The sequence below is a fragment of the Zootermopsis nevadensis genome, unplaced genomic scaffold (genome assembly GCF_977971745.1).
Source record: "Zootermopsis nevadensis isolate Lab colony 2312 unplaced genomic scaffold, Znev_1.0 Znev_ptg000046l, whole genome shotgun sequence".
NCBI classification, from domain to species: Eukaryota; Metazoa; Arthropoda; class Insecta; order Blattodea; family Termopsidae; genus Zootermopsis; species Zootermopsis nevadensis.
This window is the reverse complement of record NW_028259178.1, coordinates 577887-594185: the sequence shown is the minus strand read 5'-3', so window position 1 is coordinate 594185 and position 16299 is coordinate 577887. Positions and strand designations below refer to the sequence as shown.

General features: G+C 38.0%; 1 protein-coding gene across 1 annotated transcript in view; it reads left to right on the top strand.

The window, feature by feature from the left end:
* Positions 1-16299, top strand: part of Use1 (Vesicle transport protein Use1) — a 216326-nt gene that overhangs the window by 68434 nt on the left and 131593 nt on the right. The window lies entirely within an intron of this gene.

Below are 16299 nucleotides of genomic sequence, written 5' to 3'. Positions count from 1 at the left end.
TTTGTTTGTTTAACGATGCTTACAGTAGCCCGCTCTCATACCGCCGAATAATGAATTGGGAGGAATGTGGAAAGAAGCGGGGTTTTGATCTGCTATGAAGTCGGCCTAAGCTCTCGGGGCATTTACTCGGAGGGACTGAGGCAAACAGGAAAATCCTCAGTCAGGGTAGCCTGCCTTCGTAAACACGTGACTTCTCAGATACGAAGGATGAAGTGTCAACTGTTAGATAATTTTAGGTCATTCGTAACACAAAACACCAATTTTTCAGCCTGAATTAATTAAACTGAAGATCTGAAACATGTTTTGACGACAACCATTCGCATATTCTACCAGTTACGTCCTTCTACGCTCCCACCGGCGAAATTACTTCGTTTACTTAATTGAAAAAAAACTGATTTTGTGCTTTTATGGAACCCCAGGCACTATCTTCATTCCTACAACAAAAAACTCACACACTTTTAAATGTCGATCAATAAATAAAACACTAAAACATTTTTTTTTTAGTCAAGTTGTTACCACTGGCGATCTGTATCACGTGTAGAGCAAGCCTGTAGACTACGCTCCATATATCTCGTTGTTTTTCATATTCTGACACTTCATTAGTACCCATACGCCTCCGCGCCACTTAATTATTCCTCGAATTAATTAATTTGTTTTTTATTTTTGAATGGTTTAATAATTATTGACTTCTTTTGAAAACACTACAAGATTGTACATGGCGTGGTCGCTTTCAGTATGTGAAGATGAAGAATGTGTTTGATTAAGGCCTCACTCCGAGTCCCCAGTGGGCCATCTTGTGGGTCCCACCGGGACAGGGCGTTTTAACCAACGCAGCACAAGACAGAGCGCTCTCGTATTCCAGTGAATTCAACTGGAATGCGAGTTACGTGCTAGTGATCACCATTCCGTTCCCTGGTCTTCGAATTCTGGCTGAGGACAGTTGAAAAATCTGTGCACAGATCTCGCGGAAAATTATGCTACATTTTGTCTACACATTTGGTCTGTTGATGAAACTTCCACTTTTGTAATCCTCGCTGACAGACTACGTTAATCGTATGGCTCTAATTGTATCGGCTACATAACACGTTATATTATTACTTAAGGTTAAATTATGAAATTGTACATTTGTTCCTTACGTTTGACTTTTTGTTCAGTCTGTACTTAATAGTAGCACGCACACTGACAGTACTGAAGATTGTGAAATTTTGGATTTTAATAAAAATTCAAAAAAAAAAATTCTAAGAAAACAGAGAATATACATTCAGAAAACTAAAAATTGATACAAAATATTAATCTCACAAAGAGTTTCTGGAGATTTATAGCGTTGTCAAAATTGAATTTTTATAAAAGTCGAAAATATGTCCACTAATAATTCTGTAAAATTTATAGTAAGATGGTAAAGTTGCGTCATATTGTGATATAATAAATATATATTGTTTAAATCTTGTCCGTCTAATCACAATAAAATTCTTATTAATATTAAAATATTACAATAATTAACATTTAAAATATTTAAAATATTAAATGATGTTCTTTATCGAAATATTCGATGGTCTAATGTAAATCGAATATTTCGATAAAGAACATCATTTAATATTTTAAATATTTTAAATGTTAATTTTTGTAATATTTTAATATTTAATAAGAATTTATTGTGATTAGACGGACAAGATTTAAACAATATATATTTATAGTAAATCGAATTCTGGTGATAATATAAGTCTGTGTATATTAAAATCCTGATGTGTGTCAGACAGAAAATTTGCAAACTTGTACCATAACAAGAGATGAAAATTTTGAAATCCAGGAGCATTTCACAGTCGTACTGAGGATTCCGCAAAGAGTGGCACATAACCGGAAAATTAACAAAAAAATATTTACGTTTTCTGAAATAAATAAAATTAAATTTAAATATCTTAAGGTTTGTTTCAGTCTTCCCCTGTTTATTATTAGTGAAATAAAAGTTATTAGGTAAATAAGACACTAAAACTTACAAAATACCCCTCATTTTAGATGAATCTTTGTACAATTTCTTTTAGAATCCACCCCTGCACGTCAGTCACTTTTCCGACCACTAATCCCGTTTATAGGAACGGGTCCATGAGGTAGCCAGCCAAAAATAATCGTTACACTCCCCTCATTTAAGAGGCAGAGATCATTAATTCGGTCTCGCTGCAACTCTCTGGTAGGAAAAAGAGACGAGAGAATGTTTTGAGAGTATGATAACTCTCGCTCGACTTCTTGAACCTAGGAATTATGTTTAAAGATTATGGCCACTCGTCTGAAAACCGTCCTAAGTTTCTTAAGCGAAGCGATTTCTTGTTTCTGTGATGGGGTAAAATCTTATATTTTCTAAAAGTTACAAAATCTTTTCTCTGAGAGGCAATTTGAGCCTACAAGTATCTCATGACCTTTGACCCCACGACGTGATGTGAGGTTCTCACGGCCGTCTTCTGGGTTGTAGAACAGTGTAGTCAGGTAGAAGTTTACCAGCGTTTCGGATGTCTTTGCTGCGTCCATCCTCAGGGCTATGACTCAATAATACCTTGTAAAGATTAGACTGACAATTATTGTAAGAAAGGAGGAAATAGGTTGCCCTGGGAACTGCTCAGGCCTTGTAACCGCAATTCACATTTTATGCAATCAAACTGTTCATTACGGTCCTAATAAAAGCCCGCCACTGATTCATACTCCGACACGCATGAATACGTTCCATAACTTTATATCTTATTGTGAGATCCGTTTTAATATTATCCTGTTTATACGCTCAGAGCCGAGCAAGTTGTCTCTTCTGTCCGGATAGCGAACTAGGACTTTTCCAAATTTAATTCTCGCCTCCGTAGTTTTACGTGTTTTGATGGCGAAGAAGAAACTTTGGAATTTATCTCTTCTCTTCGTGATGAAGAGGAAACGTCATTTTGATATCCGTCTATATTTTTGTCTAATTTCATGGAAAATTGGTCCTGAGACGTTCATAGATGTCAGATTCCTCAGGAAGTAATTCTCTTAACGTAACCCGGAAGGTTCATCGCCTTGCTCACGAGAGCCCGCCACCTGACTCCTATGAACCCAATTCACATAGTTACATCCTACTTAATTAATTAATTATCCTCACAATTACTGATCTCCAGGTTTACCAATCAAAATGTTGTATTCGTCTTTTACGCGTCTGTTGTGCCTTTAGAGACCTTTGTGATTTTGTATGTGTGGTCATGGATTTTCTGAGCTGGTAGTGACACTAGCGCCACGTAGAAGACCAGCGACGAAATGACGCACTGCGTAGGAATTGCGATGAACGTAAGCAGTGACTGGCATTAGTAATTAAGTTTTTGATTAAAGTGGCCGAATCCATGTTTTTTTAGAGGCGATAATTGATTCTTTGGTCCAAATTATCGTTTTCTCTGGAGATCTAAGTATCCTTCAGGATTTATTATGTTTATTTTATAACAGCGACTTAAAGGTTAGGTTTGCGTTGTAATGAGAACCAGTTTCGTAAATGTATCCAGTGATAAATTGTCTAAATTGTACGAAGTCGGTTACTCATGTCACTGAGCAAGATATTTAATTTAATTTAATATCATATTTATCTATATGGACATCTTAAAAATAGTACACAACAAGAAACACAGAGAGACAATTGAAAAATACCATATACAACAAACATTCAAACAAAATATTTGCTTGAATGACAATAATATTTATCTTAATAACCCTATCTTTAATTCCCTTCAAATACTTAACTCCACCCCCAACAACCTCCTTTCACTTACCACCCCCCCCCCCCTACAAACAACCACGATCAATAACTCCTCCACAACTTCATTTCTGGTATGTTTCAAAATTAAATTATCAAATATATTATTTTATTTTCTATTTCTAATTTATTAATATTCATTAGTCTTTATATTATTTACTTTACAGGATGATACAAAAACAACAACAAAACATTCACCCACACAAAATCATGTTAAGCACGACGTACATATACAGAACAACTTCGAATACGATATTAAAAATACAATGAAATCTGGAAGAAAACATCATTTGAAATCTGATAAACATCTGACTAAAAGTTGCATTTAAGAAATTATATATAAGTTTATATAATTTTATACACCTGAAGATGGTTCATTTAGAACTGAAACATGTCGTGTAAAAAAGTGATGTTCTAATGTAAATCGAACATTTCGATAAAGAAAATCATTTAATATATTTTAAATATTTAAATATTAATTATAGTAATATTTTAATATTTAATAGGGATTTTATTGTGATTAGACGGACAAGATTTAAACAAATATATATTTATCACAATATGACGCAACTTTATCATCTCATCATATTTATCGCAGTTTAAGAGAAATCTTGAATTTCCAAATTAACTTTTCAATGGCAAGGTTAAAAGAGGGTTGTGGTAATTTAAGGTCATTAAATGGTTTCCAGACGGCTTTAAATCCGAAAGTGAAAGGCGAATTAAAAAAAACAAACATATTTCTTATTTAGAATAATGTGATGCGTCTTGTATTCCAAAGAACTCAGGAAGGTTTCAAATTATTTTCAAGATCGGGGTTTCAGAGGGTTGGAGCCCCTTTTGAACACGGGAGTTTCCAAGACTCGAGTCAGAATTATCTGAAACGCTCAAAATGTGTAAATGATATGCCCTCGAAGGGCAATGAGCCTCCAGACACCAAAAGGTAATTATGTCGTTTGTCAGATATTATTAATATGATCATTGAGTGGATGATTCGAAGATACATGAAATGATTGTAGATTCTGAAGAGAATATAAGACAACGGAGAAACTGGAGTGGGTAGAAAGATAAAATTGAAACTTTGCTTTAAAAAATAGTTTATGAGGGTGTGAGGGTAGGGCCCACTGAAGGTATTTTATGAATTGGGTAGTAAATCTTTGGCTTCCGTAAAAAAGGAACCATTACAGCCCGATGGTAAGATGTCCGAACCGCTTTCACAATTTGTGGCTTCATTTAGTATTTGTGGGTTTTTGTATGATTCTAGTAAACAGGGATTATTTCCTTAAACAGCGTTAACCAGTTGATCTTTGTAATGGTGAAGTCTTGTGTTTTCTTCGCGGTACGGACTGAATTCTTAAATATTATTTGAACGAGTCTCTGCTCCAAATGGTTAATTAATTATCAGAATAAATTATATTATTTCCTTAAACAGCGTTAACCACTTGATATTTGTAATGGTGAGGTGTTGTGTTTTCTTCGCGGTACGGACTGCATTCTTAAATGTTATTTGAACGAGTCTCTGCTCCAATTAATTATCAGAATAAATTATATTATTTCCTTAAACAGCGTTAACCAGTTGATCTTTGTAATGGTGAAGTGTTGTGTTTTCTTCGCGGTACGGACTGAATTATTAAATATTATTTTAACGAGTCTCTGCTCTAAATGGTTAATTAATTATCAGAATAAATTATATTATTTCCTTAAACAGCGTTAACCAGTCGATCTTTGTAATGGTGAGGCGTTGTGTTTTCTTCGCGGTACGGACTGAATTCTTAAATATTATTTGAACGAGTCTCTGCTCCAAATGGTTAATTAATTATCAGAATAAATTATATTATTTCCTTAAACAGCGTTAACCAGTCGATCTTTGTAATGGTGAGGCGTTGTGTTTTCTTCGCGGTACGGACTGAATCCTTAAATATTATTTGAACGAGTCTCTGCTCCAAATGGTTAATTAATTATCAGAATAAATTATATTATTTCCTTAAACAGCGTTAACCAGTCGATCTTTGTAATGGTGAGGCGTTGTGTTTTCTTCGCGGTACGGACTGAATTCTTAAATATTATTTGAACGAGTCTCTGCTCTAAATGGTTAATTAATTATCAGAATAAATTATATTATTTCCTTAAACAGCGTTAACCAGTTGATCTTTGTAATGGTGAGGCGTTGTGTTTTCTTCGCGGTACGGACTGAATTCTTAAATATTATTTGAACGAGTCTCTGCTCCAAATGGTTAATTAATTATCAGAATAAATTATATTATTTCCTTAAACAGCGTTAACCACTTGATATTTGTAATGGTGAGGTGTTGTGTTTTCTTCGCGGTACGGACTGCATTCTTAAATGTTATTTGAACGAGTCTCTGCTCCAATTAATTATCAGAATAAATTATATTATTTCCTTAAACAGCGTTAACCAGTTGATCTTTGTAATGGTGAAGTGTTGTGTTTTCTTCGCGGTACGGACTGAATTATTAAATATTATTTTAACGAGTCTCTGCTCTAAATGGTTAATTAATTATCAGAATAAATTATATTATTTCCTTAAACAGCGTTAACCAGTTAATCTTTGTAATGGTGAGGCGTTGTGTTTTCTTCGCGGTACGGACTGAATTCTTAAATATTATTTGAACGAGTCTCTGCTCCAAATGGTTAATTAATTATCAGAATAAATTATATTATTTCCTTAAACAGCGTTAACCAGTTGATCTTTGTAATGGTGAGGCGTTGTGTTTTCTTCGCGGTACGGACTGAATTCTTAAATATTATTTGAACGAGTCTCTGCTCTAAATGGTTAATTAATTATCAGAATAAATTATATTATTTCCTTAAACAGCGTTAACCAGTTGATCTTTGTAATGGTGAGGCGTTGTGTTTTCTTCGCGGTACGGACTGAATTCTTAAATATTATTTGAACGAGTCTCTGCTCCAAATGGTTAATTAATTATCAGAATAAATTATATTATTTCCTTAAACAGCGTTAACCACTTGATATTTGTAATGGTGAGGTGTTGTGTTTTCTTCGCGGTACGGACTGCATTCTTAAATGTTATTTGAACGAGTCTCTGCTCCAATTAATTATCAGAATAAATTATATTATTTCCTTAAACAGCGTTAACCAGTTGATCTTTGTAATGGTGAAGTGTTGTGTTTTCTTCGCGGTACGGACTGAATTATTAAATATTATTTGAACGAGTCTCTGCTCCAAATGGTTAATTAATTATCAGAATAAATTATATTATTTCCTTAAACAGCGTTAACCAGTTGATCTTTGTAATGGTGAGGCGTTGTGTTTTCTTCGCGGTACGGACTGAATTCTTAAATATTATTTGAACGAGTCTCTGCTCCAAATGGTTAATTAATTATCAGAATAAATTATATTATTTCCTTAAACAGCGTTAACCACTTGATATTTGTAATGGTGAGGTGTTGTGTTTTCTTCGCGGTACGGACTGCATTCTTAAATGTTATTTGAACGAGTCTCTGCTCCAATTAATTATCAGAATAAATTATATTATTTCCTTAAACAGCGTTAACCAGTTGATCTTTGTAATGGTGAAGTGTTGTGTTTTCTTCGCGGTACGGACTGAATTATTAAATATTATTTTAACGAGTCTCTGCTCTAAATGGTTAATTAATTATCAGAATAAATTATATTATTTCCTTAAACAGCGTTAACCAGTTAATCTTTGTAATGGTGAAGAGATGTGTTTTCTTCGCGGTACGGACTGAATTATTAAATATTATTTTAACGAGTCTCTGCTCTAAATGGTTAATTAATTATCAGAATAAATTATATTATTTCCTTAAACAGCGTTAACCAGTTGATCTTTGTAATGGTGAGGTGTTGTGTTTTCTTCGCGGTACGGACTGCATTCTTAAATGTTATTTGAACGAGTCTCTGCTCCAATTAATTATCAGAATAAATTATATTATTTCCTTGAACAGCGTTAACCACTTGATCTTTGTAATGGTGAGGCGTTGTGTTTTCTTCGCGGTACGGACTGAATTCTTAAATATTATTTGAACGAGTCTCTGCTCTAAATGGTTAATTAATTATCAGAATAAATTATATTATTTCCTTAAACAGCGTTAACCAGTTGATCTTTGTAATGGTGAAGTGTTGTGTTTTCTTCGCGGTACGGACTGAATTCTTAAATATTATTTAGCCGAGCTTTGTTTATCGTTTTCTTTTTTCAGCAGACACTATTCGACAGAAACGTGATTAAATTGTGTTACGATCCTTTGCTGCCTTCATCCCGTCCGGACGGCGTTCGTCAGCGAGACCCCACATCCCCCACGCCGACCTGACCGCAGAATTCCTTTATCAAGTGCATCCACTCGAAGCCGGATGGCAGCCTCAACCCTCTATCTGTCATGTTTACTTTAACTGGTACACGCTTTGACTCGGTGACAACGGATCTCAGTCTAGAATTGTTTGCGGCACGTCGCGGGGGATGCTGGGATAATTTCTCGCTTCCTTACAAATCCTTTCTTATTCATTAGGCATTTACCAATCTGCTCTTGAAGAGACTGATTGTTATTATGACAAAAGAAGGTCTAATTTTATTTTAATCGATTCATCTTGGCTACAACGTAACGCCGTATAGATTCTGATACGAACAAACATTTCGCAGGAAAATATTGCTTCCATCTTCAGAGCTGAAGGCAACTCAGAACAACACATTCCAAACTGTCGCCGGTTTCAAAAGCTCAAATCTTCTCTTTTTTAATATTATTTATTGATTTTAATTTCCGGTAGGTGTTACCTTCTGCGTTTGTATGCAAAGGAGTGATTTGTTGAGGGCCGTCTTATTTAATAATGCATTTCGTATCAGACAGCACGTATTAGGAAGTTTTATTACGCATTCATGATGTCCGGGGTTAGAATCTTTAATCGAAGTCCTGAGACTTTTTGTGGTTTATCTCAGTCTCTCTGAAAAAATCATTGACTGCCTCACGCAATATCCAATTGACCGTTCAAATCAATGTACATGAAACAACGTCTTTAAATAAACGGAGTCTGTTTCTTATCTGGTTCATCCAATAACTCCTCTTATCTGCGAAGTAGGAATATTGCCCACTCAAAAAACCGAAAATCAGTCTGCAACTATTCAGAGCCCTGGCGCCTCGAGGTCCACCGCAGCCCAAAATAAGTTTCCCCTCATCCATCAGTCGGACGACCTCAAAAGCAGAGAGATAAGCTTAAAGCCACAGCTCAGTGGTAGCTGTAGTTCATTTTAATGTCGCTATTATGATTAAGAGCGGCGTTGCTCTCGAACGTCAGTCGGCCATCTTGTTGTGACACACAAATGCGCGGGAACCAGCTCCTCGGCGCACTCTTCAGGAATTAAAGGGAAACGTGTCACGTGATCGTCGATTTAAAATACCTCTTGGAACGTTTTTGTGACAGAACCACGTTTGTCTCGAAAGTGATTTTAATGTATGAAACACAACGTATAAAAAAACTTATCCATATGTTCTTTTTATTGTTTGTTTATCTAATTGTTTCATATCAAATCTAAAAGTTCTTGACGATGGTGAAGAGTCAATTGAATAAAAATTTTCTTGGATATTATCCATCGTATAGTAAATATAAAACGTAAAAAGACGTTTCGGAGATGGGACTCTATCTCCGTCTTCAGGTTCCTGGGTCCGGAGATAGGGATTAGCTCTATCTAGTGGGCCCAACTGTGTAGGAACCTGAAGACGGAGATAGAGTCCCATCTCCGAAACGTCGTTTTACGTTTTATATTTACTAGACGATGGATAATATCCAAGGAAATTTTTATTCGACGGAGATAGGGATTAGCTCTATCTAGTGGGCCCAACTGTGTAGGAACCTGAAGACGGAGATAGAGTCCCATCTCCGAAACGTCGTTTTACGTTTTATATTTACTAGACGATGGATAATATCCAAGAGGTCCGGAGATAGGGATTAGCTCTATCTAGTGGGCCCTACTGTGTAGGAACCTGAAGACGGAGATAGAGCCCCATCTCCGAAACGTCGTTTTACGTTTTATATTTACTAGACGATGGATAATATCCAAGAGGTCCGGAGATAGGGATTAGCTCTATCTAGTGGGCCCAACTGTGTAGGAACCTGAAGACGGAGTTAGAGCCCCATCTCCGAAACGTCGTTTTACGTTTTATATTTACTAGACGATGGATAATATCCAAGAAATTTTTTTATATAATTGTTTCATCTTCCATCTCGTTATGGAATCGACTTTCTGTTCTAAATGTGTCGTGTCACAGAAACGCTTTATGAAGGGATACATACAATGAAAATCCAAAACTTTCTGTCTACGTTCTCAGACACACAAACAAATGTTTTCTCATACGTTCTTTGTATGATGTCCGTGACTGGTGACGTGTCCGTCTGTCCGTATAATTGATGAAATTCGAAAACTGAATCTAATAGATTTTGATGAAATTTGGTATGGGCATTATGTTAACGTATATTTATTTATGAACAAATCTAATAGTGAAATGTACTTTACGTTACGCTACGGTAACGCGTAATGTAGGCCTACGTTTTTTACTCTAATTTCCTGTTCTCGCTAGGAGGTTTCAGAATGAATAACTTGCAATGAGCGAATGTGCGTACGGATTAACACCTCCAAGTCTTGTTCAAAATTACGATCCGGGGAGAAAAGTAATTCCTACGTGAAAGCGTAAGGACACCAAACGATTTCTTCCCAACAGGATATCTTGCACCCTCGCCTTGCGGACCCCAGGTTGCCCTCTAAACCCTCTAGTACAGTTACGGCCATATTTTAATTCTTAAATTCGCAAATTAGTTGCTCTGATCGTTTTGAAAAAATCGCTAGGGCAAACAGGCAACCGTCCCGCCGTGCTCTTCACAAGTAGGCTAATTCTAAAAGCTGTCTAATTGTAGCAACACTTGCGAAATAGAACGTCATCGTCACTGAGACCTTGGTCTGAACAGACAAAAACGAAGCGTAGCCATAATTAATATCCCTTTATACAGGGTGTGCACAATAAATGTGTACATAATTTAACTGAGACATCGCTCATGAACCGAAATGCACGGGAAGGAGACGAGACGCATTTGAGTAGTCTAATTGATCAGCTGTGTGATTCGTGCTGCCACTTGAGTTTCCAATTTTCCCCACCCGAAGCGCTGCACTCGCAGTTGTTAAAATGGCGTCACATGTGGCGAGAGCTAAGCGTGTGTTGTGGTTCGTCTGACTCTACGTACCTTCAACATTTCCTTTTTGGGGGCAAATCAAAAATTCTGTGCACGTGACGCCATTGGCTACCTCTCTGCAGGGACTCGGTGGGAGGACAAAAGAGGTTCGGAGGCTGCAATTACCCTCAGATTGCTTAAGAACTTGTTTACTGAAACTAAATAGACTCTGTGTCCTCGTTAAACAGCTGTAAGATGTAGGTCACAGAATCTTGATCATGTAACCAACTCAAATGCGTTTAGTTTTCATTCTTTTGGATTTTAGGTCACGAGCAATGTTACAGTAAAATTATAAACATTTTTTTGTAAAACCTTGCCCACGAATGTGACAATTATTAAACTTTTGCGTCTGTTTTTATGTTGAAGTAATTCTAGACGATCACGAAGAAACTTTCGACCAAATTTAATAACAAAAGTCAGTGGCTGAAATTGAACATTCCCTGAGTTAACACAGTTTTTATATAACAAAGTCCAAAATGAACGGATGATCCTGCGTTCATTCCGTGCTTGCGGACTTCTGAGGTCGTACACCCCTTTCGCCATTTTATGCAAAACGCTGGAAAATTTCGTGATAAATATGAAAGTGATTTTACTATGGATCGAAGTATTCTGAATCTGGTGATGATTACTGTGATGCTGATGAACGCGAGCAGGCGGGGGATATCGGATATTCTAAGGGCCAATAAGAAACGACGTTATTAATGGACCAGAGCTGGGAGTCTGGAGTGTCATGAGGCGATGTTAAGTGGTGGTTGTACATCACGGAGAGAGATGCCATTAGCTTTATCAGCTGGGTTCCCACACTGCGTGAGACCGACTTCACAGCTGCAGTTTCTGCTGTGCTCTGAGGTATCAGGAAGGTGACTGACGGACTGCGGTAACGCGGTGTCCCGTGTACGACCTCGGCTTCAGTAAGCCTGCTGTCCCTCAGACCACTTTTGAGCTAACTTTGTCTGGTCAAGTCAGCTGGGCTGCCAACACGTCTATTTGTTTAATAGCCAATTATTGCTCGGTGCCTTAGTTGGTGATTATTTTTGTGCGTTCCTTGCGTTAAGTGCATGGCGAGAACGCATTATCGGCTAGTCGTGTCCGTCCATCCGTTTAGTCGATTTAAGTCGAGAACCACTGGAGGGATTTGGATGAAATTTGGTATAGAGATTATGCCAATCTGCGCGACCGCAAAGCCGTACCTTTGAACATCCTATGACCTGTGATAACAAAATGACGGATAAGGAAAATCGCGAGGTGGACGCTGAGGCGCTGCGATCTGGTGTCTAAAGTGGAAACTGTCAGGTGGGTTAGACACAGGGGAGCTGGAAGGTTATGCCTGGGATAATTAACTTTGGTTGTCCCCAGGGGGCATAGTGACCATAACTGACCTCCCCTCGTTGGTCGCCAAGCCCCTTGGGACCTGTCACGGTTAGGTCTCTGTGACCTTACCGAAGGCCCAAGAGGAGGGGAGGATATTCGGGAGCAAGCCCCGTGGGCAAAGGGCAAAAGGCCCGGGGGGAGCATCTCAAAGCGGGTGGACGAACTCCCGGAGTGCGACCGCATTATGTAAAACTTCATTATTAATGTTCTATGTGAGAAATAAACTTCCATCCTGAAGATACAGACTATAAATTTCTCCGAAACGTCGGTAGCCACCAATACTGTACAATACAGTGCGTCATAACCGAAGTGACCATGGCCAAAACAAATGAACAACGGCGTCGTATCAGTGCGTTTTGAGTTGAGAGAACTTGGCTGAAGAATTTCCGTGCCTAGTGCCTAAAGATGGGTGCCTTCTGGGTTGTAGCCCCTCGTCGCCCTGATCATGGAGGCAGCAAGGACCTCTGAAACGTCGGTAAACTTCTACCAGACTACACGGCGCAACAACCCACAAGACAGCAGCTATCTTCAGACTCACTGCCATGAAAACCTCAGATTCTACATTTGTCACTAGTCAAATGTTTACGGAATGATAGACAAACAAATATGGCGTAAAATTGTTTAATTTTGTGTCATATTTAGGAACGCAGTGCGACTGACTAATAGTTTCCTTTTCTGCTCAAAGCAAGAACAAGTTGTCTGCGAACCCCGTGTCTTCTCGCTGTAGTGTGCCGCATGGCACTTAGCTCATTCTTGCTGTAAAACTCCGCAACCATCGCAATTCGTGTTCGCGTTCGAGACCTCGTAGTTTTTCCTCGTCGGTCGGACTAAGACAAACATAGTTCTTCAGGAGGCAAAATGTCTGCTGGGCGTCTGGTTGATTTAGCGGAAACACAGAACACAAAGCGTTGTTATGAAAAGTAGTGAGAAACCGCTCACAGAAACGTCCATCCTGGTGCATGACTGAAATACGTTTAACCTAACCTAACCAAACCTCACCTAACCTAACCTCACCTAACCTAACCTCACCTAACCTAACCTAACGTAATCTAACGTAACGTAACCTAACCTAACCTAACCTAACGTAATCTAACGTAACGTAACGTAACCTAACCTAACCCAACGTAATCTAACGTAACGTAACCTAACATAACCTAACCTAACGTAATCTAACCTAACATAACCTAACCTAACGTAATCTAACGTAATCTAACCTAACCTAACCCAACGTAATCTAACGTAACGTAACATAACCTAACATAACCTAACCTAACGTAATCTAACCTAACATAACCTAACCTAACGTAATCTAACGTAACATAACGTAACCTAACCCAACGTAATCTAACGTAACCTAACCTAACATAACCTAACCTAACGTAATCTAACCTAACATAACCTAACCTAACGTAATCTAACGTAATCTAACCTAACCTAACCTAACCCAACGTAATCTAACGTAACGTAACCTAACCTAACATAACCTAACCTAACCTAACCTAACGTAATCTAACGTAATCTAACCTAACCTAACCTAACGTAATCTAACGTAACGTAACCTAACCTAACCTAATCTAACCTAACGTAACGTAACGTAACCTAACCTAACATAACCTAACATAACGTAATCTAACCTAACATAACCTAACCTAACGTAATCTAACGTAACGTAACCTAACCTAACCTAATCTAACCTAACCTAACCTAACGTAATCTAACGTAACGTAACCTAACGTAATCTAACGTAACGTAACGTAACCTAACCTAACCTAACGTAACGTAACCTAACCTAACATAACCTAACCTAACGTAATCTAACCTAACGTAATCTAACGTAACGTAACGTAACCTAACCTAACCTAACATAACCTAACGTAATATAACGTAACGTAACCTAACCTAACATAACCTAACCTAACGTAATCTAACCTAACCTAACCTAACATAACCTAACGTAATATAACGTAACGTAACCTGACTTAACCTAACCTAACCTAACCTAACCAAACCTAACCTAACCTAACCTCACCTAACCAAACCTAACCTAACCTTTGTCACAATTTCCGAGATTTGATTCCCTGTCCTTTACAGCCTGCCTTTATTACGCTTGTCACAGTTTTACTCAGTACCTCCGGATGAGTGTCAAGATGGTACTTGGACATGAACCACGATCGTTACATTTCGCATCCTTTGTAATCATTTTATCATCTGATTCGATCGTAATTACTTTCTGAAACTGATACAGAGTCATTAAACATCTATCAGCCAGCCAAGATGGCGTCTGGCTACAAAAAATGTCGGTGTGGAACCAAAATTAAGGGTTCAGAGCAGCCACTGCCTCGGTTCGCGTGTAATGACGAAGTTTGGTTAACATTTCTGTTTTTTTCTTATTAAAATGTCGTGTTAGTCTGAATTTAACAAGAAATGTGGCCTGCTTTTAAGACTTTCGGGCAGAAGAGTGTTTAACAAAGCGTGGTACGCGTACCACCGGTGGTACGCGAAAGGATTTTAGGGGTTACGCCGTAAAACAAATTTTTAAAAATTCCCCCATAGTCCAATCTCCTGTCAGATGAACTCTTATACATATAAAGACAATTGCACACATTCGTTAATGCTGATAAAGTTCGTAAGTTTCAATTTGCTTTTAGCGTGGCTTGTACAAAAACATTTTGTTAGTTCGTGCCTGAATGTTGTTAAAAATGCGGTTCAACCGCAAACAGGTTAACCGATTTCGATGAAAATTGGAGACTGAGATCCTGAAACGTTTAAAGTTTGGGAAAAATCTGTTATATAAGGTCTTTTTACTGTAAGCAGGGACTTTGAGGAGTCAGAAGGGTTGCATAAGGCAACACTGAGATGGATCTTGGCTGTAGAAATGGCAGCTAGGATGAACGTAGCTCACGAGCAAAGATGCTGAACGGTTCCTTCTACTCTTAGATCTAGTTTTTGAGCACGTGTTTCGGAAGAACCTTTTTCTGGACGCAAAGGTCATTGATGACCTCCTGAATATTTGAATGATGCAAGTTTTTCTTCGTTGCTTTTTATAACGATTTTTAAAGTGATCTTATCGACTTACTGAATCCCTCATTGTTTGACAGAGACGGTGGAGCGTGATGAATACTAATGAACACTAATGAACACTAACATTCTTTGAAACGCGTGATAATCGGTGATTTTCGTTTTGGGCCAAAATCGAATTCGGTCTGACGCAGTTTTACAGGAATTGTTTTACAAAGGGGAACACTGCCTTGTTCTAAGGAACAGGGCGCGCTTAGCAACCAGAAGACACGATATATCCCTCCGGTTATCCGCACATCTGGCAGCAAACCACGTCAGTACTCGTTGGTGACATCTCTCGGGGAAGATTTTTTTGTTATAAAACCAGACAGAACAAACATCACGAGTTAGTAAAACACTTCTCACTTCTCCCGTCACTAACGACACATGACTGCTACAGTTGCGACATCCTGTGTTTAGATTTTAGAATTACTTTTCGAAAAAGAAAATAACTTCCTGTCAAAGGAGGGCACGCGACCCCCCCCCCCCTTCTCCCTATGTTGTAGGAGCTGAACCCCGAATTCTGCCAAGTGACGTCGTTATACTGTTTGTGTATGAATCAGAAACATGTGTGCCTGCCTCGTCTTGCCCCCGTCTGTTTAAACTACGGGACTTATTAATAAGGCTGTGGGAATAAGCGCCAGTTTTTATGAATTGTTGGGCTCGAGCTACCCCAGTTTAAATGCACCTGCGCTACTAACTCCGTTGATCGCTCTGATATTTTGGCGTTGCTACGACCTCTGAAGCCAAAGCTCGTTCAAATAATATTTTAAGAAATCAGTCCGTACCGCGAAGAAAACATAACGCCTCACCATTACAAAAATCAACTGGTTAACGCTGTTTAAGGAAGTAATATAATTTATTCTGATAATTAATGAACCATTTGGAGCAGAGACTCGTTAAAATA